This window comes from Vidua chalybeata, chromosome 8, assembly GCF_026979565.1.
Source record: "Vidua chalybeata isolate OUT-0048 chromosome 8, bVidCha1 merged haplotype, whole genome shotgun sequence".
NCBI classification, from domain to species: domain Eukaryota; kingdom Metazoa; phylum Chordata; class Aves; order Passeriformes; family Viduidae; genus Vidua; species Vidua chalybeata.
In genome coordinates, this window is record NC_071537.1 from 23,917,088 (window position 1) to 23,943,137 (window position 26,050).

Sequence of the window (26,050 nt, forward strand, 5' to 3'; positions counted from 1 at the left end):
GAATGTCGGTATATACCTGTATGTTCAGTATGCATGTTGGAATTTGCCTTTTGCCAACTATTTTGATAGTAAATGTGGCTCATTTGAATTTTTACAGAACTGGGCGTGAGCTTGGCTGAAGCTTGTTTACTTAATAGAATAAGTGCTCAAGAATATTTTTTAATTGGACTTTAACCCATTCTAGTATGGGACTTTATCCCATTCTAACAGGAATCTCTTTGCTTTTCTTAGTAGTGGTTGACTTGACATTCATAGTCCCTGTTTTGGTAAGGTGACAATGGAGAAAACACAGGACACCCTAAACTGGTATTTTGGAAGTGCAGAAGTAGTGACACAGTAGCTCTATCAAGCAAGAGTTGTATTTGGTTGCCTCTTCGAAAATCATTAAAGCTAATGCTTATTTCCTTTTTTCTACTTCTTTTTTTCTCCTCCCCTCAGGAAATACTGTTGTGCTGAGGAAGAAAACAGCTCTCTCCTCTCTCTTTTTTTTTTTTTTTCCCCTCCCCTCCTTTCTTCTTCTTGCTTGATTCAGAAGCTCCAGGAATGTGCTAATTGGCGGCGGCCTCTTCAGAAAGGTAAGGGGTAATTGCTATCTGCTTTTCAAGGTGTCTTGCCTGCTCTGCTCCTTCTGGAAGGGCAGGTGATGGCAGAAGAAGTTTGTCTACGTGGAGTTTAGCCAAACTTATGGTTCATGTGGGTTGCCCTTCTAATACTGGAATGCAAACAGAAGCTTTGTGCACTTCTTGCTCTACTACTAAGTGTAGGATACTGTCCCTTGAGAAAATCTAGAAGATGAGATATATTTTAAATGCTTGCAGAGGAAAAAAAGTAAACCTGTTGTATTGCAGACTGATTAACTAAATCTTTGCCTGACTATCAGCTTGGATGGAAAGAGAGAGTTAGGTCTGGAGAAGACAAGCTGAAGAAGCATAACTCAAAGTGCTTCTTTTGTTATTATCAGACACGTACTTCTGATCGGGCAAATACAGATTGGTTTAGTTGTTAAGTTGTTTTGGTTAGTTTTTTAAACCTGATGTCTTCTCTGGGGTCTGTCATGGTTTTGTGGCTGGTTGTATCCCTGACAGATAAGACAGGAACTATCTGGAAGCCCAACTCTAGTTCGGAATGGTAAAAGACGTGGCAAGTCTTTAACTATCTGGACTTTTTCCAGTTTTGGACAGAAGTGCAAAATGTGTGTGAGAGGAATTTAATTTTGTAGTTATGTGGTGATAGGAAAATCCATGTCTGTCTTTTTACTGCAAGGCATTCAGTTTGTTTTGGGGATATATAAAGCCCAAAAAATTAGTGCTGATTCACAGAGCACTATGAGCAGCACGAGTAGACTCAAGTTTGTTGCTAGACAAATTGCATATGTATTTTAATATTAAAGATTTGTATTTGTTTAGGAGCTGCAGTGCTTTGAGGTGTCATTTCCTCTTCCGTCTTTGTGATAGATGTTAATGCTCTTTATATTGGAGGTAATGTCTTCTGTGTAGACCTCAGCCATTCTGGTTCAGAATTGATGTCTTAATTCAGCTCTGAGAAGGGATTTATGCTAACTTGCTAGATTCTGAATTGGAGAGGCGAGTGCATGATACAAGTTTTCCTGCTGGATTGCTCAATGGTCCTAACATTTGTGAAGGGTTTTGAAAGACAGTGAGAAGCAATAATGTCTTAAATTGCCCCAGCAAGATTTGTCAGAGTTCGTTTGTCAGACCCTCACACTGACTAAGTACACTAACGTATCAAGGATAAGCTCCAGACAGGTAATGTGCCTTGGGATGTTCTTTTTCTCATTCTCCATCTCTTGCAGAGGCAAGCTAAGTCTTTATTGAACAGCCACAACCAGCTGTCTGGCTACTTTCTGCAATAAAGCTAATGATCTAATGGGCAAATGTTTCTTGGGGATCTTCAGCTGAAGCGGAGACAAGGAGAAACATACAGACCAGCTAAAGGGTTCTCAAGGAGTTTGCGATTTCCCCAGGGCTCCTTCTGTGTAATTACCTGTCTCTCTCTTTGTCTCCTGTCTTTTAATGCAGGAGGAGTGTCAGACTCAGGGCCGCTAATCTTCGTTACTATGGAAAAGCTGGTTACACTCCTCTTCCTGCACTTCAAAAATGGCAATCATTGGTCCCCAGCTGGTTCCCTGAATCTAACTTAAAAATGGATGATAGCTTTCCTCCTTGGTGCCAGACTAAAGAATGCAGCTGCCTGTGCTGTTGCAGGCAGGCATTGCCTCCGCCACTGATGCTGTGGCATGCTGAGAGGAACCTGCACAAGCTGCCTTGTGGCTTCTGAGCCTGTTTTCTGCCAAACAAGCAAAGGCTCTAAAATTCCTTTGAAAAACAAAATTTTGGGGCACACTGAGATGTAGGAGGCTTGGCTGAGCTGCATGTGTGGAGGAAAGATTCTATAAGGATTCGTAGCTCCAGCTGAGTTTTTGTACTGTTTCTGAATACTTTAAACTCCCTGGGTTGGGGACTGAGGGAAGATCTCTTTTGCAGGATTGTGGGCATCGCTTCTTGTTATTGTCTCCCTCCCAGCATATGTCACATGCAGTGGTGTGCAGTGGAGCCAAGTGCCACTGCTCAGTTTGTAGGATCAGCTGAGAGGCTGTGCAGAGCCCATTGCTATTTCTCTCTGGCTGCATACATCTGTTTGTCCCTGTTGCACAGTACGGGAAATTTGGAGGGGAATCCCTGCCTGCTGCTCCCCTCCTCCTTTCCCTGCACATGCTTCCTGAGTTGCAACATGTCAGATAGATCATTCCTCTGAAGCCATGGCTTGGGAATGGCTCCAGCACAAAGGCCTTGTCTCTGTGTGCTCCTTTTCATCCTAGTGAGGAGAGGGAAACTGTACCGTGTTGGACAGGGTCCCTTTCCAGCTGCTGCAGGCTTGCATGCCCAGGAAGTGTGTGTTGCTGAGCCCCTTTATGGTACCTTTGTAAAACATGCTTTAACTGTCTGCAAATGCAAGGTATTTAAGCAGCAGAGTCTGTATTATCAAATGCAGTCATGCAGACTGGAGTCCTCGGGGTGAAAAGCTCTGGGGGGAGAGGCTGGATGTGACAGTGAAATTTGAGAACCAAAGCAAGAGGAAATTCTTGCCCATGTCTTGGACTAGAGCAGGTTCAGTAGAGGTGGAGGATGGGGAACATATACTCCTTCTCAGTTTGGAAGTGTTGAAGGGGGCGGTCAGAAAGGAGAGGGAGAGGCAGGGCAGGGACAAGGCAACAAAAGATCAGGCTGTCCACTGGGTCACAGTTTGCTGTGTTTTGTTTTTTGCCTTTAATGCTGTACTTTTCTCTGCCTGTTCCTCTTAACTAAATTTGGGTAAAGATAGTTGTCAATTTTTTTGTTTGTTAAAAGAGGAACTCGACCTCCATTCAGATTTTTTCAGAAGTTATGTTTTGTATCAGTGCATCTAGAATGACTATTTTACACTGATTATTTTTTTTTAAGCTCTTTTATTTCCCTCATCATTTCTACATTTTCCTTTTTTATTTCTATCAACCTGAACCATCTCCAAGGGAATGGTGGTACTGCTACTAGCTAACATTTCAGGTGGGTGACACTGTATGTTAAACACCATGTCTGTAATAACGTAGCTGTCAGTTGGAAGTTTGCCCTAATTGTTTTTTTCTTTTCATTTATAAATCAAGTTCACAGTTCTTGAGCATTTGTAGAGCATTTCAACAAGGTGTTTGTTTCAGGTCTTGGGTTTTTTTCTCCTTCAAATCCTTTCAGATCTTTGAGGTTAGTATTTCTCATTCAATAACTGTATTCAGTAAAATGATGTACCCGTCAAAGCTGTATTGCACCTTAGGAGAGGATGACAGGTTCTTCTAGAGTTCTCAATTTGCAAAACCTTAACCATCTCCCACTTTAAATCAGGACTTTGCCACAGCTTAAGGTCTTTAAGTACTTCATTAACTTAACAATAAGCCTGCCCTCTCTTGCTTTTTAGTAAAAGCTTTGATTGTTTTCAGAGTTTCATTTCATGAATATTACAGGTATTAATTCTTTACTCTGATGGAGAAGACTTAAATCTCATAAATCTTATTGGAGAAGGAAAAATAACTTCTATCCCAGCAGTGCATTTTTCAGGTAGTTTTTATGTTTAGAATCTGTTTACCACGTAGATTTAGAGAGCTAAATGATTATTTTGTACCTCCAGGAAGATAGTTTTAAACATCTTTAGTGGTTTCAAGTGTATACGAAGTGGAGAGTTCAGAGCTGAAATTAACTTTGTAAATTGTAAATTTCTTTTTTTATAGACAAGGTCTAAAAAGCATTAAGCAGAACGAAAATTTAGCATAGCTAGGCAAAGGAAGATAGGTCAAAGCTATACTGAGAACCATGGTTTGTAATTTTCAGTTGTCTGAGTCAGCCCTTTTCTGAGGGCAAACTTTACAGGTCCACGGACATGAGTGAGTAGAGTTTTAGGAAGATGAGGTGAGAACACTGCAAGGGCTTGTCTTGGGACATCTCTGTGTATGGAGGGCTAGAAGGTCCTGTCCTGTGGTGTGTGCCCCCTGCCCTGTACTGTGGCTATGGCAATGACTATTTGTTGTACCTCATTAAAACCTTGCAGTCCTTAGTGCTAGCAGAGTAACTCTGGGTTGCTTGGCTTTGCTCTGGTTTCAGCAGTTATGGTCTGCCTGCCTCAGTTGTCCATAATGCAGTGAGCGGGGTTTTGGATATTCCTCGTGGTCATTGTGTTTCAGGTGAATAGACCTACTCCTGACTACAGAACTGAGTTTCTTCTTTAGGAATAAGTCCTGTATGGAGTAGCATATTCCCTTGTGCTGAAGCCTCCTCTTTTCACCTCTTCCATCACCCTGATGAACTGCAGTTGGGTCATTGGTTGACTCCTCTTTTCATCCACACCCAGGGATTGAAGGGATGCTTCTGGAGGCCAGATGCCTTCTCACCATCATCTCTGGTGTGTAAGTATTGCCCTGAGCATTGAGGTGGCTTCCTGTGCTCTCTGGAGCTTTGGAGGGCTCTAGGAGGAACTCTCTGGCTCAAGTGGATTGCAGTGACTGCTGCAGAGCCCTGGCACTACCAACTGCCAGTCTACAGGAAGGAGTTTCTGAGAGAGCATGTTGTGCCAATCCATAATGAATGACTGAGAGGAACAAAGTGTAAGTGGCAGGATTTGTTGTTTTACTTTGGTTTATATTTTCTGTTAGTCCTTCAAAAAGCTGCAAGGCCCAAATCAGCTATAAAGTCCTTGTTGAAGTTAGCAATGAAAAAGACCTGGATTTCTTAAGACCTATTGCTTTCTTAAAAGTGATAACTGTCTTTTTTTGCTAGGAAATGACCCATCTGATTGCATATTGCTCCATCTTTCAGGTACACAAAAATACATGTGAGTTCTTTATTATAAGTTTCAATAATTTGGCCATTCATAAAAAAAATAATAATGAACCCAAAACAGTAGAATTTTTTATTCCTAAACCAAGTATTTTAAAGTATGAATCCAAAATCATGAGTTGGTATTTCAAAATCATGTTTTCCAGCGGTTTTTGTCTCTTCTCCTCTGTTTGGCATACATGTGGCTTTATGTGGTGCTGCCTAGGGTACTGTGAAGACAGGGTACTACTGGCAGCCCAGGCTGTGGTAGCAGAAATCATTCATCCTGTCTCATCCCTTTTGGGCTTAGCCCACGGGAGGACTCTTGCTCGGTTAACGCAGTTATTACAGTAGAGAGCTGCACTAATGTCTTGCCAGCTGCAGGACAGGAGATATTTCATCTTGGAAGCCTTGCCATGAAGAAATTTTGTCTAGAAAATTTTATGCAGATTTGAACTGGCCAGTTAAACTTATACTGGAAAGTGCTTTGTAAAATGTGTCCTAAAACATTTTTATCTGGTGGCCTTAAAAGCCAGATGAAGTACATCAGTGACTCATGGTCAGTTACTGCCCTGCTGTGTGATGTAAACTAGATCTTGCTTTGGTGCCTTCTCACATACAGCCTTTCAGGCTGGATGGTGAATTCAAGCTTATGCTTATAGTCTGCAGTTCATACCCTAACCAAGCTATTCTCTTGAAAGAGATCTCTTAGAATTGCTTGTAGCAAAAATAAAAAGTTTCCAGTCACTTCCTTACTATTCTTGATTAAACAGGAAATTAGATCTAAATGTTAGAATGACCCAGGAAGTTTTATTTCCCCTTCTCCCAAACTTCTTTCCTTCCATTGCTCTGTCAAAATGTGGATTTGTTGCAATTTCAAGCCTAATGATTTTTCAGTCTTCGGTGGGCATTGTTGTGAAAGAGTGGAAACTTAACATTTTAAAGAAGGAAAAGGGAAGGTGTCTGGCTTTGGTTTTCTTTATTTTTTTAAAGTTTCCCAAATACATTTGGGTATTTCTGACAGTCATAATAAAATCAGTTGATTAGACAAGAAGGTTAGGTATATGAAGCAAAGCACTGTTTTCCAGCAAAATGAGCAGCTAGGATATATTTCAGTCTTCAGATGCTTGGCTAAATAATAGTGACATACGTTTTTTGCTGCTAGAAATTGAGATTTTGGCGATCATATGCAACTGTGAAATCTGTAGGCATATACTGTAGCAGAAGCTGTCTTTATGCATATACAGCACATGGTATTTGGCTTGGGAGAAAGTTCTTCGCTCTCTAAGAAAGTCAGGTTTTTGATTGAACTGACTGCTGTTTGTACTTCATAGTTAAAATTTTTATTCTGGAAGGACAAATAAGTTATATGTATTAAAGGTACTGTTGTTTTGCCCCTGTTCCCAGCAATGCAGTCTGTCTCTTTTTTCCAAGCTTGTGATCATAATTACAGTGAGAAGTAGATTACATACATCTGTATATTTCAGCAGGAAAAGTGAGCTTTTTGGAAGAATTTTGGACTTTGGGACATTTCCTTACTCACCTCTGTCTTAAAGGTGTTTTGATATTCCCAAAGGGTTCTGGGAATGTCAATCTGATAAGACACTGGGTGTGGGGAGGATGGAGAGTAAAAGGAAAAGGATGGAAGAAGTATGCAAGCGGTGGTTCACCAGTGTCACATTAATAGAATCCTCGAATCAAGTGCTCATTCATTTTAACTAGTGGCTAATTAATCAGAGTGAGTAGATAAAATGATAAGCTGCTTTTAATGAAGTGAAGCAGCTTTATTAGCAGTAAGCAAAACGCAAAATATTTGGTCTCTGGCACATGTGGTTTTCATGGGGACTGTGGTTTGCCACCAGCTCTGGATTGTGCTAGCCTTTTTCTTGCTGCACTCTGCAGGCTGTGCTATGTGTTTCAGCATGTGGCCAATTCAGAATTCAGGAAATAGAGTCTAATCAGAAGCAGGTGTAGCATTTTAAAACCAGAAGGAATGTTCCTTACAGATCTTTTTCTATGCCAGATTAGCATTTGTCAATTTTCAAACTTCGGATGCTATTATTTTTCTTTGGTGATAGCAGGCTTTATGCTTCCAAGCAGGCAAACAAAAAGCTGTGTGGACTTACCAGAGTGTCGCTGTTTGAAAGGCAGCAGTATGATAGTGCTTGGTAACTGCTAACATAGCCTGAAACCAGTAAGTAATTATCCACCCATTTGCAATTTAAGAACAGAAATGTACCAGGCTGGTGCTACTTGTGTGTATGGTTAAGTAGAGGGCCAAAGCCATGTGCTGTTGTTGAACTGGAGCAGGCTTGCATACTCTTGTTTCAGATGATTTTCTGCAGTGCATCTGTGCCATTGTGGTTGTTCCCCAGTGTCTCTCTTGAAAAGCTGTAGAAGCCATTCGATGGACTATGATGTGCATGGCAGTGCAAGGCTATAATAGGAAATACATAAGTGAGTCACAGATTAAGATAATTACATAATTTACATTGGCCTGAATTACATTAAGTGCCCACATTTAGGCTCGAAATGAACTTCACTTAAGACTATGTATATCCTTGTTGAAGTAAACTAAAATTAGCAAATTATTCGTTAAAGTCACCTCACAGTAAACTTAGCAACTAGTGGTTCGATAAGGTTCCTGTAGTTGTGAACTGGAGAAGTTGAGCTGGTAGGTGAATGTGCTTTGCGAATAGGATGCTGGCAAGGAAATTGTCTTCCCCCCCACCAGCCTTTCCTTAAAAGACTCAGCTTCCCAGAGCCATTCAAGTGTAAATCCTTGTGCAACAAAGGGGAGGCTGGCAGCTCCACCGGTTCAACAGTATAAGCGATCTCTCATGCTTCAGTTGAAAGGTTGAATCCCTGAAACGCAGAATGCTGCTATAGAGGGAAACTCTGAAAAGGCTGCTGAGAATGGCGGGGTGGGAGGGAGCACAGGGTTGGAAAGCTGTTGGGATCCTTGAAAGCACAGTGACAATTTTTGTCTTTGCTGTAAAATGACCTGGAGGCAGCTGGACAAAGGGAAAGGCTGCTGTTCAGGTGAGGTTGCCATCACCACTCTAGGAGGTGGATTTTACTTGTTCTCCCCCTTAGGAACACAGCATGCTGCTCTACTTGCCAGCACTGTATGTGGTGCCAATATTTTGTCTACAGTGTGCATTGAGTCCCTCTTAGTTTTCCTGTTTGGATTATTCTTTCTAACGACTGCGTTGCAAGTCTCAAAGCTTTAGAATCGTGACTTCTTGCTTTGCAAAACAGAGTATGAAATCGTGACACTGAGTTTTACACTGAAAGGATGAGGTTAATCTTGCACCTTCTGAAACCTTTGTAAATATTTGACCGGCTACTCGGCAACACAGCTGAACTGCCTGAGTTAATGCTTAATGTGAGAGTGGTCCTGAAGTGCATGGCTTTGGTGATGGGCCAAGGGTCACAGAGTGAGCAGTAGTTCTCCATGAAGATATCTGTGCTCCCTGTTCCTTATCTTCCAGGATTCCTCCCTTTCCTCCTCCACTGCAGGAGGAGGTGAGATAGCTGAGTCCACTGCAGGCAGAGTCAGCTGGGTGCATTCAGGTGGCAGTAAAATTGGTTTGGGGTGTCCTGCTGACTTTCTCTGCCCTGGTGCTTTTGCTGGTCCAGCAGCAATGTGGTAATCCTTGACTTCGAAGTGAGGGTGAGTCTGTCAGGCTCTTCACAACTACATCTGGGTTTGGAAGAAGGTTTTTATGCACATATAAATGGCACCAGTACACAGTTGGGAGTAACTGGTCACTGGGAGGAGCAGCCTAGAGACCAGTGACAAATCTGAGCCTGAGTATGTTAAAATTTAAATTGCAGGTTCTGATACCTGCCATGCCTCGATAACGTAAAAATACCCTCTTCTTGTGTTCTGAATTGAATGCTTTCTAGTGTTGGAAAGTTAGCACAAAGACTACATGGGAAAATGTTCTCAGCTTTATGAACCAGATGAATGAAAATCCCCTTCTTGTTTTACGGGAACTAACCAGTGCAAGACAGCTTTTGCTTTTCTGATGTAAAGAATGATCATTCATAATGTTGTACCATATCAGTCCTTCCAAGTGGCAAGAACCTTAAATGTCAGTGCAAATGGAAGAAGATTCTTCCAGAAAGCTTCAATATCATAACAGAGCATCACTTAAAAATAAATATGTTTTTAAACTGATTGTTTAGGTGTGATGAATGTTGCTTGAGGATACCAGCTATCAGAGACCATCCCAGAGACATGTATAGTATATTTCAGTAAGTGTATAAAGAAGTAGCACTGCCCCGCCTACTGCACCATGAGATGGAAATAAGCAAAATTTTGATTATTGAAAAGCTAACTTGTTACATGCTGTTTAAAAAAACTTGTTGCATTTTCTACAGCTGTGTTTTTTTAAGTATTGTTGTAAAAAAAATTTGTTACTTTCTGGCAATAGTTTATTGTTTTGATTTTGGGGTGGTTGTTGTTTTGTTTGGTTTGTTTTTGTAGGTGTTTGTTTGTTTTGGGTTTTTTTTTTTGTTGGTATTGTTGTTGACTGGGTTTTAATATGCAGAGTAGTTTATATGCCCACTTAGAGTTTGGTGGTTTCCATTTTCTAGTCTGCATTTCTGTGGCAGAAACCTTGATTCCTGAAGATTAATTTTGGAAATACCCTATATGACAAAACTGTCTCAGGAGAAAATGAGCATCCGAGAAAGAAGGCAGATAGCGTTGGGAAAAGTCTGTTCATGCTGGTAAGGAGTTTTGACCTCAGACCAGGGACTCACTTGGGAAAGGTTCAATACGTTCGACTCCAATGCTCCTAATCCAAGCAAGCCATATGGAAGAAGCTACAGAAGATAAGATTTGGGAAAACCTTTTGCTATGTGGCTTGTGATCAGAGTACCTCAATCATAGTTCCTGCACCTTCTTTTAAGATCTGCTAGTGGGCAGACACCTGTGTGAGCCCTGAGCATGGTCCCAGCTGGCAGGTGTTAGTTTAGGTGTTTTTATAGCAGAATACAGTGCTGGAAAAGAATATCATTCTTTACAACCTATTATCAGATGGGGAATTGAGATCTAAGCAGTGGTTCTTCTGAAGGACCGCGGCTTATCATGAACTCAGCCTAGGTTTGAGTGAAGTCTAGCATTAATTTCCTGGAAGTATTCAGCAGGTGCCTCTGTAAAATGAGAGTCTGTTGTGCTACTACACATGCCAGCCCTGTATTTCTAACTGAACACATGGATGAACAGAAAAGTGAAGTTATTTTCCTTCAGTTCCCTGACAAGTGAAGGACATAGCTGGGAATAGAATGGAGGTTTTCTGATGTCCATTTCTCTCTTATAATTACTAAACAGCTCTGCTTTCTTCTTCATTGTAAACATGAATCGAGCCAAATGGCATGCACAATTAGCTTTTTTTTCTGCAAAGCTGGGGGGAAGGAGAGAAGGAGGAGGGGACCAGAGATATAAAAGGGGAGGAGAGAGTCATTCAGGGACACTGTACCTGCTGGGGCACAATGTAATAACTGCTGGGGCAGCCTGGGCTGCAGATGCATTGTTATCTGCAGTCCCCAATCTGGGAGAGCTGCAAAAGGTTTAATGCAAATCTGAGACCTCTGCCATTGTGTGAGACAGATTAGGGCTCATTTGCATTCTTTCTCCTATAATAATTACCTAGCAAGGAGTGCCTGTTACCATTAGCTTCATTCTGTTTGCCTGTGATAACGCCATCAGCAATCTCTTCTCCACGGATTGTGGACACTGTGAGGAAGGGCAGTGGGCCAAAAAATTATAATAAAAGAAATCTGTTGGGAAAGTAGTAGAAAGATGTGAATGCTGAAAAATTGAAATGCAGATAATTTTAGTAATAGCCACTAAATACAGCTGGAGAAATACTGTGAGCTTAAGAGTAAAAGTCAGTATTAATCCATAATATTGATGAGTGCTATGGTTTCAAATATCAGTTGAGAAAAGCTAGTACAGGATTTTAACTGAGCTTTATCTATGGTGCTTCAATAGTTTTGTTCAGGTTTCAGGATTGATTTAGATTGTTCTAAAATTAGTGCAACTAGAGATCAGTGTTACTGAGAGACAAGTGTTAACCATCTAAAACTGATGTGATGCATCAGAAATTCAGGTAAAATTCTGCAAACTTAGTGCTGCTTTGGGTCCTGGAACTGAAGCAAAGGATTCCTGACTTAGAAATTAGGGCAGGTATTTGGGGTTCTTTTACTGTGAGGTTTGTTTGTTAGTTTTTGAGATGGGAGGAGTTAAATAGCAGAAAAGGAATGCAACTAAACATGGGAGAGTGAGGGTGCTAAAATCAGCTTGTTCCCTCTACACATTTATTGCATGTGGAAGGAACATGAAATCCTTTTGAGCAACATTTGCTGTTCTTGCCACTCACTCTCCTTCCCTTGGTTTTTACTCTGATGGAGGAGCTGCTGGAGTGACCCCACCAGAGGCAGAGAGCCCTGAAATTCCCTGTTCAGCTTTGGCTGCTGCCTTGAATCCCCAGCCGTGTGTGCACAGCGCAGCAGCAGAGTGCAGCTGCTGGGGATGGAGCTCAGGACCCATCTCAGGGCCAGATTGTGTGCTGCCACAGAAGGTCTTCTTTGGATGCTCCTAGTGCAGGTGTTGGGGGAACTCTGGAAGAAGATAACATGTCAGATATTCTATGTGCACGTCAACATCGTGGAGGGAGCAGTGTGTGCCTGGGCTGCCTCTGTCTCTGTTGCTGCCCGTTTCCCTGTTTTGGTGCAGGCTTTCCCCTGCCAGAATTTTCAGTGAAGTAATTCCATCTTTCACAGTGGAGAGGTGGGGAAGCAGGAAGACAAATCAAAGCAGCTCTTGCTTTAATCTGCCAAACAAGACACTTTACATGTATTTAAATAGATGTAGGCTAATTTCTGATCCGCAGCAGGCTATCAAAATGACGAGTCTCATAGTTGGGTTGTTTTGCGTGCCTTTATTTTTTCAAGTGATATTTTGAGGGCGTGCTGCCACATTCACCTTGTCCATCAGTGTGGAAGCAGTAAAATACCCAGGATACTGCCTGAAAAGTTGGCTGTGGTTCTGAGGGGAGGGAGAGGTGGGAGTTTGCAAGGAGCTTTTCTGTAGATGACCTGTTAGGCAGCGAGTGAGCTGCCAGGAGAATACCTCAGTTCCTGCAACTGGCATCATTTCTGGGTGTCAGGGATTTGGGTGGGTACTGTGTTCACATAACTCTGAAGAGTTTAGAGATCCTCATGTGTGAAGATCCTTAGTTTTCCAAAATTTTCCTCTTGCCATCAGTTTCATTTTCTTAAACTGTGGTAGCAAGAAAAGTATTTTGACAACACTCAATATCAAGGTACATGGATAGGGCTAAGTGCTGCCTTCAATGATAGCACTAGATATTTAGCATTAACCACAACTTATATTGATGTAAAGGATTAGAGGGAATGGCAGAGAACTGGAAATGTTCACATTTCTTAAGTCTATTTTTTTTTCCTCTTCATGTTTTTACTGCTATAATAATGTTAAAAATCACAAACTTGACAGTTACACAAACATAAAAGGAAACTTTAGAAGAGAAGTTTAAAAAAATAGTTTTAAAGCACATGTTTCTTAAACCAAATGAGTACTTTTAATTCTTAATACAAACTAGAGGATGCAACTGTATTTTATTTAAGAGCAGCAGCATAAATCCTTTGTTCATCTTCAGACCTTTTTCTAGGAGGAGGAAATACAATTTGGTGCATAGCTTGTTCTAGATATATATATATATAATTTATAAGTTGTGCCATCATTACATTGGAATAAAACTGCGGTTGATATAATTGGAAAGGTCTAGTGTATGTAGTGTGTGGGGAAGGACAAGGAAGTTGTGAAGTGTATGGAGAATAATGATTATGTACATGTAAATGTAAGCTAAAACAGAGCAACATATATTACTGTGTGAGTAATTGGAAATAATAAAAAAATCAGTATGATGCAGTATGATATGTGAAGCTATATGCTTATATGTATACACAGACACAATTTGAAATTTAAAAGATAATGTAAAGATAACATAGCTTCTTACCAGGCTTGTATTATTTCTGCATTTCTGTATTATGGCCCTTCTTTAATAATTATTTTAGTCCAGTCACCATATGTATTTTCAGTCTTTTGATTCTGTTGCAGTGCATTCCAAGCAGTTTGTGTACTTACCAGTACATAGCTTTTCTTTAACCCACCGTGTGCATGGGTGTGTTACTCATCCCAAAGCCTCTGTGATCCGGAAGAGATGCATCAGAAATGAGTTTTTGAATCCCCTTCCTTATCTGAAAAGTTGAACTTGTGTGTTAAAGCCCTGTGTTAAAGACCTGTAAAGGCACATGAACCGCTGAGGTTTTCTTGGAGGAAATGTCACTGTAAGGGAAGAGGTGCTGAAAGCTCTGTCCCAGCGCAGTGCCACTGGGACGGCTGTTGCTCATCCTCCCTAATGGGAGGCAGTGGCCTGTCACACCCAGGAGCAAGGAGGTGTTCGTTTGCTCAGGCTCAAGTACACAACCTAGGCTATACAAGCTGGTCTGAGTTGTTTTTCAGTACTCCTGCACTTGAAGGTAAATTTAAGCTGACTCTCTTGTTTTGTTGAAGTGCATGTCAGGTGCTCTGTCCCTCAACAGAAGCTCGAATACCTTTTTGGAGAAAGGCTAAAGTTGTAGGCAGAGAAGCAACTCTAGAAAACAGACATCCCAGCTTGGTAACAAACTGCATTTGAGAGCAATGCATTTCCAAAAGAGTCATTGAAAAGAGAAAAAAAAAAGTAGGGGGGTCTTGTTTGAGCCGTTCACTGCATTAGCAAATGAAGGACACAGATTGTCAGTATGTTAAACTGACCATCACACATAAATGAATCAAAGGAACAGCTGATTATTCTCTGGTATCTTTAGGCTGTCTGAGAATGATCATCAGGCAGTCCTTTCTGTTGTAACAGAGTCGAGATATGGACTGCTTTACAGAAAATGAAAGAGAAGTTACTTTTCTAGCTCAGCAGTAGCAAGGGCACACAGCTCCCTGCTCTACTGTCATGTCTCACCATGCCTCCTTCCTCTCTCTCCCTCTCCAGCCGATTTAATAGCAATGAGGTTAGTAGCTGAAGAACTGGCTTTGCTGACTTTTACCTAACAAAAAGGTTTCACAAGCTTTACACTATATGGCACAGTGATACTCTTCTTAAATACTTGAAGAAAATGTGCCCACAGAGAGCACAGATATCCATGAAAACATACTTAAACATACGTTTATGAAGTAATGTGGATAACTAAACTTTTATATAAGCATAACCATACACCCACACAACTTACAAGACTAGACTTATTTTCAGCTGCCTTATTATCAAAATTACAATTTATATAACATAAATTATGTGAGCCAAAGGAATTTATGAAGCAGAGTTCTGGAATTGGGGTTTAACTCTCTTGATTCTGCAGAATGTTTCCATCTTAGTAACTGCAATAACTTTTTTTTTTAATTTGGGGGGGGGGGAAGGGGAGAGTTGGGATAAAAATGTTTTATGAAAAGGGCTGGATACTTGAACCACTGCAGGAAGCTATGTTTTAATATTTATTGGAAGGCTAATTGCAAAATAGTTCCTTTAGACCCACTCTGGTACAATGTGGGTAGCTGTAGTCTACACAGCTACAATTATGAAGAGAAAACAAAGAATTTACACACTGGTGTCCAGTGATACCCAAACTACTGTCCAGTGACAAAATCTGGGTACCCAAAGCAAAGCAGCAGTGTCCTAGGCACAGGGCTCTGCCCTGTGTTAAAAGAAGTCTGTTTTCTGGGTGGAGCACCATGCAGATTTGCCCAAAGACTGCAAACATTAATCTCTTCATGTGGTTTTGTGAACTTAGGTTTATTTCTTAATTTGTGTACAACTGTTGAGTAAAAGCATGGTGTTGCTGCAGAGAGCTAATGCACGTGGGTGTACATGTTCTTGGCTCAACCTCCTTGAGGAGGACTGACACACAGGAGCTGGGACTTGTGGGATGTTTTTCTCAAACAAACCCTCATCCTCTTTGGACTAACTACCACAGAAGATTTTTTGATTTCATTTTTTTTTATTTCCCTCCCCTGCTCATACATGACTAAGGAATTTGTTTTCAGCCCTTGTGACTGGAGTGTGGCTTTGGTCACAGGTCATGATCTTTATATTTGGATGGGTTACAACTCCAACTAAATAAAATATGCCATCTTCCCTTGTTCCATCAGTGTGAAGCTAGCTGGGCATTTGAGTAGAAAGGAGTTCACCATTATAAAAGCAGGCAGTCTGGGGAGAATGAGGAAGCTGAGCACAAGCCTGCAAGCACAGCTTGTGTACATATTTGTTGAAAGCTAATTGGCAACGCAGTTGCCTTTCAGAGTTGTTCTTTCACCTATCAGTAGAGCACAACTCTGGTACTTAATGTACTGTAGATTACGTAAACGCTACCCTGAAATATTTGTACAGGCAATTAACTCTTGTTTTTATACTACTCTTGAGTTACAAATGGAAGCCTGCTGTAGAGCTTGGAATATTTATGCTATGAGAAATATTCCATAATTAGATTAAATAATGCTTTCAGCAAACTGGCTAGCATTAAGATGAGAAAAAACAGGATATTTGCTATCCTGTAAGGAGCTGATGGTTTTTTAAAATTCGGTATCCAAGAAATACAGATGCTGTGTTTGTACCACATTGTTGAGGAGCAGCAGTATTTACAAGGGTTTTATATGGAGCAAATGTATCTGCTTTTGGTTATTATTATATTTTATTATATTTGAAGACTGTAAATGCTTGTATCACTAACACTGGTCTGCATTTTTCATGGCAAAACATTATTATTAATGGAGTAACTTGAAGCACATGTACTAGTGTGGTGTCACAGTTACCAGAACAACATCATCTAATGTGTCTGGGTGGCTCTAAGAATACTTATGTAGATGCATATTTATTTTTCTTCCACTTGCTCTTTTCAAACTTATCTTACAAACATTTTGTCCCTGATGAAATTAAGTCACGGCTCTGCAATTTGAGCTGGATAATAAATCTATTAAAATGCAACCAATTGGTAACAACAGCTTTGGTCTCAAAGCCAGACCTTTGTCCTCTAGAGTTTATTCACAAGCACTTGACCTAATATGACCGTGAATATGAATAAAATGTTAAGGGATTTTATTGCAATTCATAGTGTGACTTGCTGCTATGATAATGAAACAACATTTAGAACCTCAGTGGCTGCAGCATTCTCGTGCTCAACGTGTGCGTGTGCGAACAGAGGTGTAGCTAACGTGGTCCCAGTGAAGTCAAGGGACTGCTTAAAGGAGTTCATTAGTATTTTAGATAGAATCAAATAGGCTAAAAGGGTGAAAAATAAAACTGATGGAATCAAAATCCTTCATACATTTCATGTACTAAGACATCACAATAAGGTCAGATTCAGCTTCTTTAGAAAGGAGAAAGTATAATTTATTGTACATTCGTGCAAAAGTGTTATTACTAATACTGACACACACACATTGGCTGTGTGTTGAGGCTGGGTTTTTTGTGGATGAGAACAGCTAAACTTGACTGGCACTTCCATTATGAAGAAGCCCATTTGCAAGTTTTGGATTTGTTCTCTAAATGGTCCAAATCGATTGCTTCTGTGATCAGATATTCATCTGTTTTCTCTTGCATTTCTTTTTCCTCCTCAAAATAACCTCTCCCAGACAGAGAATTCTTTATGCAGAAAATTTTAAGCAATTTTACTGAGACTTTTCTCAGTCATTTGTCAATTGTTGTAATAGGTTTTACTTGTCCAGTTCAGTAGCAAAACATTGTTGCTTAAGAGTTCCTCCGGCTTTATCCAACTCTCTCACACGTACGGAGATGAGCTGTTTTCAGGGAAGAGGTAAGTGTGTGAAATGGTTCTTGAAATATCTGATGTCATCCACAACCACTCTTCCTTATGTGACAGAAGATGTGAATGGTAAATATGGCTGAAACCAGAAGGCTGCTGCAATTGTTGATAATTTTCAGTAGTGTCTACAAATTTCTCTTGGATTCCTTTAAAGTTCCCTGTGGCTATAGGAAATTAATGTTTGAAGCATTACCTACTTGCCAGATGAAAAGAGACGGGAACTGTTGTAATGCCTCTATCCAGTTGCTGTCTTCTTTCAGGGGCTGCAGTTGTTCATTAAAGTAATCTTAGCAAAAATGAGAAATAAATCACCTTAAGAAACAATTTTGGTTTGATGTTTCTCCACTTTAGAAATTTAAAACTAGTACTTGGTGGAAAAATGAAGAGACAGAGGGATTTCTGTTTAATTATCAGGACAAGATTTGTAGGTAGAGGGGTTTTAATTAGGTCAGACAGTGCAGTTGGAAAAATATTTTTTGTGGATGTGAACATTTCTTCAGAGTTACATTTAATGTTTCGATGGAGCAATTAAGTGTCATTCATTTCAGGCTGACAATCTAACGTGCCTCAGATTTCTTAATCCAAGGTCAGGAGTCATTGGTTCTTAATGAATGTTGCAATGTGTGAAAAGACCAGGTAGTTTGTAATCTGATCTTCATGACTAACTAGAAATAAGCTGTAACTTTGAAAGAAGTTGAAGCCTGTTGAAAATAAAAAAAATTTATTAAACAAATGCAGCTAGACTGTAGTGGGAAATGTGGCATGTTTTTACATGTGTTTAATTTGATGTATTATTTAATCATGGCTGCTTCTGATGGCTGTTGCTGCAGCTCTGGTTCTTCCTTTCTGTAGTATGCCTGTCCTTTCCTGGAGAGTTGGCACTGCCTACACTGGTTTCAGGGTTTTTTCCTAGTCTCTTTACTAGTATGTGTTAGAGGCTTAGTTGAACTACCATTATTTGGGCTCATATGGCAAATTACATAAATTGATGTGAATCTGCTGGAACTCTGGTAGTTTACAGTGGCTGTGAATCTGATCTGTACTTTGATTTGTACTTTCCTTCGGTAGATTATACTGACTCTGAGTCTAGGGCAGCTTTTTCTGGTTTTTGTAATGACTGTAGGTAGGACTTAGTACAATTTGGTGTGGTTTTGATTCATGCACCAAGGCAAATTACAGTAGCAAACAATCTTGCAAACATCTCACTGCCTGGCTTCCTCTGTCACCGGTGTCAGTGATTCCCATTCTCTCATTTCCTGTGCTTGTCACAAACCATTTGAGCAAGCAGTGAAGCCTATGAGGAGTACTGGCTGGGGAGGAAAAAAAAAAAAGGACAAATAATTCTAGGTGGTGGTTTCTGACCCACGCTTCTAACAAAGTGGTTGCAATAGTCTAAAAATATCCATGGCAAGACCTGCATGTTTTATGCCCATTTATTGTGCTATCACTGTGCTAAGGGACTTAGTTGTAATAATTAGCAGATTTTAGGTCAGAGGCAATCTGTTAATTATTCTTCTAGCTGTTTAAAGACTATAACTTCCACTAAGCCATAGGAGCTGGCTGAATTAATGTTTTTGGAGCTGTGAATGCGCTGTTTTTGTGCTGGTTTTTTTTACTAATAATTTTGTTATACATACCTAGAAGTGAATTGTTAAAAGTTGTACCTGAAAAAAATATTTTTCTTCATTTTTTCTATGAGTATAAAATATCTAAAGCTTGGAAGTCTGTGTGTCTGACTTCAGGTATGGTGGATTTCAAAATCAGGTATGCTGTAGGGCTCTGTCACCCTTCCCTTTTCTCCACCCCCACATCCAGAGAAAGAAGTAACCTAGTATCTGAAGAATGCAAGTTATGCAGATGTTCAAAAGGCCAAATAAAACAAATAGATGGGCTGCAGCTGCTAGAGCAGCATAAAGCACAGAACACTCGCTGCTGTGAGGAGAATGCTGCATTTCAGCAGGCCTCTAGGTTTTGCTGTTTGAGGAAAATATGAGGAAAATATAATTAATATACCATGAGCATGGTATATTAATTTAACCAGTTTTTAATCTTATTTTGATTGTAAATTGTGATTACTTTCATAATTGTTGAGATTTCAAACCTCCAGATTTCATGTTAATGAGGGAACAGAAGAATAAGAAGTGGTAATGTCCTTTCATAGAAAGGAAAAAGGGAGTCCCACAGTAGTACAAGATTTGTTGTTAATCTTTTAGTGAGAAATGACAGACTTTCTTGAAAGTAATTTCACCTGGTTGTCCCCCTCTATAATGTCCAAATACACCTTCTAATATCCTGAGATTACAGTGGGAGACCAGACATTACTGTGCATTAAAAGACAACTTTCCATCAGAAGTTTTCATGTTGAGGGAGCTGAAGGTTCACTGACCATTATTCTCTTCCAAACTGATGGTCATCTGGAGATTAAAAAAGGGGTAAAAACCTGATAGTAGGCTTGTATGGGACCAAGACACTTCTCAGACTGAATAAATCATTGACGTGCAGATGAACAAAACTGTTCAGCAGTTGATCTGCTATTTTAGGGCATTCCTAAGCAACACAATGGTGTGCCACAGAGAGATGCCCAAGCAAATACTACCCTCCTCTGGTATGTTCACATAGCACAACCTTTTGCAGAAATATTGTATTGTTCTGGGAATAGCATGGGCATGTCAGAGCACTGTAACCATACACTTAAGATCTACAGGAGGAGAACTTGGCTCTTGCCAGCATTTGGTATTATTACTTCAGCTCTTACAGCATGGATAAACACACTCCCTAAAGGGGTCCCACGTATGAACCTGGGCAGCTTACTCTTTGTTCATATGTTTTAAGAATGGTATATTGAACAGCAAGTAAGATGCGGTGTCTTTGTCCTCAGCCTTTCTAATCTGGTCCTACTGAACTGTTGGTTTTGACTATGAAATCACAGAGTTTGCTACCTACCTATCTCCTGGTCTAGAAGTCCTGCTTAGGGTTTTTCATTTTCTTTATGCTGCAAAATCCAGTCTGACAGTAGTTTGACTTCTGAAATAAAGATAAGGTCATGATTTCAAGCATTTGAGGTAATATTTTGGGCTTGTTACATACCTGTGTGGCTAGTAGCTCATTAAAAAGAATTCCAGCCACTGTGCATTTGGCAATTTGGTTCTAGGACCAAGCTAGATTGCTGTGTATTATCTTTTTGCTAGGGAACCAAGAGGACACTGAATTACCTGGATCTCAGAGCTGGATATGCCTAGACCTTTTCCAATGGTGAACTACCCAAAAAAAAAAAAAAAAAAAAAAAAAAAAAAAAAAAAAAAAAAAAACCCCCCAAAAAATCAAAAAAAACCACCACAACCAGAAAAGCTTTTAATTTCCGAAAGCAAGAGCTTATTTAAATAAGTAGAAGAATAATTGCCTTTTTAAATAGGAAAAAGAAATACAAAGCATGCTAAATTAAAAAAGTGAAAATAAGAGTTTATGAACAACTTGCTCTTTTCTGCTCTGTTTTTGCAGGGGGGTCTTAACCTGAGAGCAGATTTTATCCAACTCAGTGGATTTCTGAGTTGCCTAAAACTTTTTGCAGTCTTTCACTGAGAAACTCCTTCCATTTTCTCTGAGGCTCAGTTTTGTTTGCACTCTGTTCCTCATTAGTCTGTTCTTGAGCTGTAGGCCCCAAGCTGCTTGCTATAACTTCTACCTGCTGCAAACACAGTATTTAAACCTCTGTAAGTATGCTTAAAAGTTCTCTATGGGAATGAATTGTCTTCTTTCACAGGGGTCCACTAATCCAGTCACTTCTGAAAGAAATGTAATGTGTAACCCAGAAATTAAATACTAGATTGCATGTCTGTAGCTTTTGTTCCTGAATTCTGTGACCAAAAATTCTATATGACAGATTTTGTGTGTTTATAGATACGTTTATATATTATGTGCTTTTACCAATGAATATGGTCTTCAGAGAACAGAAATTCCTCCATTGTTATGATGAAATGTACCACGGTGTGATTGTTTCAACAGGCCACTGATACCTGCTTGCAAATACGTAATTCCTCTCACTAGAGTATAATTAATGTTTAAGAAATTAGCAATGGGACGTAACAGAACACTTCTGCCCACTTAAAATGGTGTTGAGTCATACCATTAAGGCTTTTAACTTGCTTATTTGCATTGCAAACTTGTTATGAAGTCTATCATTTTCTCTCGTGGAAGTGTCTCTTGGGGAAATTGAACTCTCTCCTTTACTTGATGACATTTGCACGATGTACTCCTGATGTTTGATGAGTGGTGGGTGCGATCTTTGAGCTCTACTAGTGTGGTAATAGGAGGAAAAGAATTACGGTGAAGACACTTGTGCTGTGTGATATCTACTCTTCTGGTTGCATTTTCTGCTTTTTCTCTAGGAATAAGTACAAATTGACCCAGAATGAAGGGCAGCTAAGCAGATTGAAAGCAAAGCAAACCATTATGGTGGGCTTGGTCACTTTGTTCCTGAAATGTGTTCAGAATCTCCTTGATTAATGGTAATGGAGACAAAGCTTGTCTGATGAGGTCATTTAATCTAATGAAACTGGATGGGGTTTGTATGTTTTGGGCTTTTAAAAATACTTTATTGAATAACTGATAACTGTCATTATTTAACTGTTATACAGTATTTTATTATGTAGTAAAGTTTTTACTGGTTCAGGTTAGGATTTGCAGAGATTTAGTAATACAGTTAGTGGAAGAGTAAAATGGATGTGTGATTCTTGTGTGATGTCGAGAGTTTTTTACCTGTAATCTCACATATGTCTGGACTTGTACTTGGTTGTTCCTGTGAGTCAGGTAGGTGCCGTTCAGATGCACACTGTCTGTTAATCAGGTGCAGCACTGTGATGTGTGTACTGTCCTGCTTCCAAATGCTGGAACGTGTGTGTGGTCGTACTTGGTGGCTGCTGTTTGATGTCACTGCAGATACTGAACATGGAGTTCTGGTGTGTATGTGCCATTTCCCTCAAAGAGCTGAGCGCTTTCTGTAGGAAGGATAGGCTGCAGCTCCAGGTGCTTTAAATGATGAGACCCTCTTGTAGTTCTTTCATTACCAGTGGTATTACAGCAGTGACTAATCCTCGCTGGCGGGTGGACCCCCATCTTGCTCATGCAAAGCAGCAGGCAGTCTGTGCCCCAAAACTTCAGCATTTGAGTCAGCAGTTGTGGGTCCTTGTTTTTCCTTCCACAAGAGACATAATTTGTCACAAATCATGCTGAAAAGTGAAGTGTCAAGGACAGAAAACAGCTCTCAATTCCTGCTTCAGTGCTTTGTCTATTGTGTGGTGCACCTGCTGAACCAACCAAGGCACTTGATTCAGGTGGACTTATTTTGGTGCAAGCTACTTAACTATTAGTTGTGGGTTAAAATGACAGCCAGCTTTTTTGTTTCTCATTATGGATTTTTCTTTTCCATATTCATGTTAGACTTTCCATATTTAGTGTTTGAGATTTTATGGAAATACAGATAGTCAAGTGCTACACTTGTGAGGAGGTGAAATGAGGACGAAACACAGGGGACAGATCAGAATCTTTAATCTCTGCTGCTGCATGTAATTTATAAAATGTATTCGTCTGGTTTCATTCATTTACTGAACTATTCCTCACTCCACATCTCTGCTGTTTTACTTTCATTTGAACTGGTTCAAAGCTAATTTGGTTTGATAAGGAAGACTCAACTTAGAAAGGAGGTTTCGCCCTCACGCCTTTTTGTCTTAGTACTTGAGTGTCTGCCCCCTAAAGTTGTGGGGGAGTTTAAATAGTGGTGTTAGAGTTACACAAATCAATTTCATTGCAGAGCTTTCCCTGTCATAATGATCAGTTTGCAGCACAAATCTCATTGATTTTTCACAGCCCTGTGGAAAAAAACCAAACCCCAGAGTTGATGAATACAGCTGGGAGAGACTCAGGAGACACTAATTTTGTGATTGATGGGGGTAGCTGTGGCTGTTCCCACCTTCCTTTCTGGGTTCTATAAACCTTTTCCATTAAGCCTGGCCCAGGAGAAGCCTGTGAGAGATGGTGACCTCTTGAGAGGACAGAGAAAGAGCAGCACTCACATCCACAAGTGAAGGAGGGAATAATCTTGCTGAGGCCAGTGGTGCCCCATCAGCCTGGGCGTGATCCTGGCCAGAGCTGCCAGAGTGCCCTGCTGGCTGAGTAAACAGGGCTGTCTGCTCTCCTGCTCACAGCCTCATCCTACCACTCACCTTCTGTAAACACACTCAGAATAACTGGTGCATAACATTGCCTTCTCTTTTTTTCTTTTTGCTTTTTCCTGCTTTTTTTCTTTTAATTTTTTAATCTCCTTCCTCCCCAGCTACCGATTTTTATAACTCTTTACAGGGGCAGAAGGGTGGAAATGAAATAAAGGTTTTTCAAAAAGACAAAAAGTCGACATGGTGATGAAAAAGTAAGAATTCACTGCATAGTAGTGTCTAAATTGTACTTCATGTTCAAGCTGTCTGCTTTATTTTTATAATCTAAGTCTGGCAGAGTATTGTCCCAGTACTGACCCCTTTTCATCTGCTATTATGCAAGGTATATTTAAATAGCTGGACTGTAAATCTCGTCCTGGAAGACTCCCCACCTTGCCTGCCATTCCCCTTGCTACTGCTATTCTTGTTCAGCCAATGTGGAGAGTTGCTGCAGCAGTCGTGGGGTTGCCATGTGCCTCCTGGCAGCAGCCTGGGCTGCTTTTGGCCATTGCTTTCTGTCTACTATCAGTTATCTATGTATTTCAAAATTTTATCTGCTCGTGGGCTTTTTATGTGCCAGATTTTCTGAGCCTGACTATATTTTTGAAGCCTGGTGTAGCCTTACTGGAAAGGTACAGGCAATCTGTCACTGGCAACAACACATGTAATATTGTATGTTGTACAAGGAGAAGCTGTAATTGTGGTAGCATAGGAAGATTAACAGTGAACTCTTGAAATTGTTCTCAACTAAATCGTTGTTGAAATACTACAGAATTTTTAAAATCATTGGATTACGTGTTAGAATGCCACTTTTTATTATTTCAAATACTGGATTTTGAAAGAATTGTTTTTCTACTGAGATTAAATGTGAATAATTAGAAGAACAAGAAGGAAAATATTTTTCTGATTTTGTTCATCAGAAAGTTCAAATGCAAGAACATAAAAACATGGGGAAATTTACAGAAAATGTGAAATTTTTTTTGTCTGATTTTTGGTAATTTTTTTCTCCTGCCCTTGCTGTCTATATGGTGTTCCCATTGAGTAGGAGCTTGAGTGTACCTAGAGAAATCAGAATCTTGTAAGACTTAACATGAGGATGTTGTAGGACACTTTTTTTTCAGTCCCTCTTTTCTGTCTGTTTACTTAAGACTGTGTGGTAATCTATAAGACATGTAAAAAGCAAGTTTCTGGGCAGTTTGGTTAGGCTGTTATTTGGAAAAAGAAAGCATCAAAGAAGATAAAAGCTGGGATGTCAGCCATTTCAGCAGAGGAAATGGGCAGAACTTGACAGAGTTTAACTCCAGGTCAAGAAATATTAGGTACAAAAAGGCTTTGGCTATTCTAAGTGTATTGGTCTACAAGAGAGTTGAGAGGTTAACATAACTGCAGAATAGTATATTAATGGCAGGAAAAATGTTGTCTGCTTTACTGTCAGTCTTTTTTTGTAACTAAAGCTAGGGTACTATTGTGCAAGGAAATATATAAACACATTTGCTGATGTTCTAATAAAGGTCTGCACTTTGAGGAGAGGTGTAGGATGAACTGGATAAGGGAGCAAACCTATGTAATTTTAATCCTTATTTATATTTTCAGTAGTGGAAGTATCTCAGGTCAGATTAAAGAAGAGTTGTGGGATGGTCATGATCTAGCATTTATCAGCGAAGTTCTCTAAGATAACTGAAGCCACCAACTAAGGGGAAGATTGATCCGCCCCTGTGTTTGCACTGCATCCCTTTGAGTAGGTCAGCTCTCCTAGTTGGGCAAGTATGGGCAAGCTGCCCACCATTAAGTCTTCTTGATTTAGCTGAATCAACTCACTAAATTGCCCAAAGACATGCACCCCTTCTGAGTCTCTTTGCTGAGCTAAAGTGAATAGGTTTCTGTAGTCTGTTGAATTGCAGAGCCAACACAAGGTTGGCAGCAGAAGAACGTGGCCAGGAGCAGAACCAGCTTTTAGGACAGCAGTGAGCCATTGGATTGTCTCATTAGCAAAAACATCACTCTTGCAGCTTCATTTTACATGCAGTGTTAAGAACAGGAGCTTCACAGTATGTATTCTCCATATTTCCCCATATGTGCGTTATGGTCTTCAGAGGGATGGTTGGCCATAGCACAAAGTGAAGACTGCATGAGAGTGAAACACAGATGAGGACATGGAGGAACTCTGCACAGCATTCTTCTTTTTGCATATCACCTTCCCCACAGCCTGCATGAGGCAAGAGTCCTCTAAACACTCACAGATTTCTTCCAGAGGCAGGCAAGTTATTTTAAGCTGCTAGTGGAGTTCAGGTAATTTGTCTGATTTTGCATGTCTGGCTCAGTACTTGCATTTTTTATTCCCACAGAAGAGTAGGGGGTGAGGGCTGATCCCCGGATGATGCCTTGTATTAACTTGGGGCAGCAGCATGTCCAAGTAGCTGAGCTGAGCACTGCTGAGGATGGCAGCGTGAGCCCCCAGGGAGGCACGCACAGGGTTATTGGCACACACAGTCAGTCAGGGCAGAGTCCTCTCAGGGATGTTAGATGTCTGCTGAGTGTCTGAAGAGTTCTGGCTTGATTCTTTTGCACCTGCAAACTGGAAAC

The 26,050-nt window shown here is 40.3% G+C and overlaps 1 protein-coding gene across 1 annotated transcript in view; it reads left to right on the forward strand.

The window, feature by feature from the left end:
• The first annotated feature begins 519 nt into the window (after positions 1–519).
• Positions 520–26,050, forward strand: part of ZMIZ1 (zinc finger MIZ-type containing 1) — a 287,515-nt gene continuing 261,984 nt past the window's right edge. Inside the window, exon 1 of the mRNA XM_053948519.1 lies at positions 520–575. The gene's annotated coding sequence lies outside the window, so the exon portion shown is untranslated. The remainder of the gene's footprint in view (positions 576–26,050) is intronic.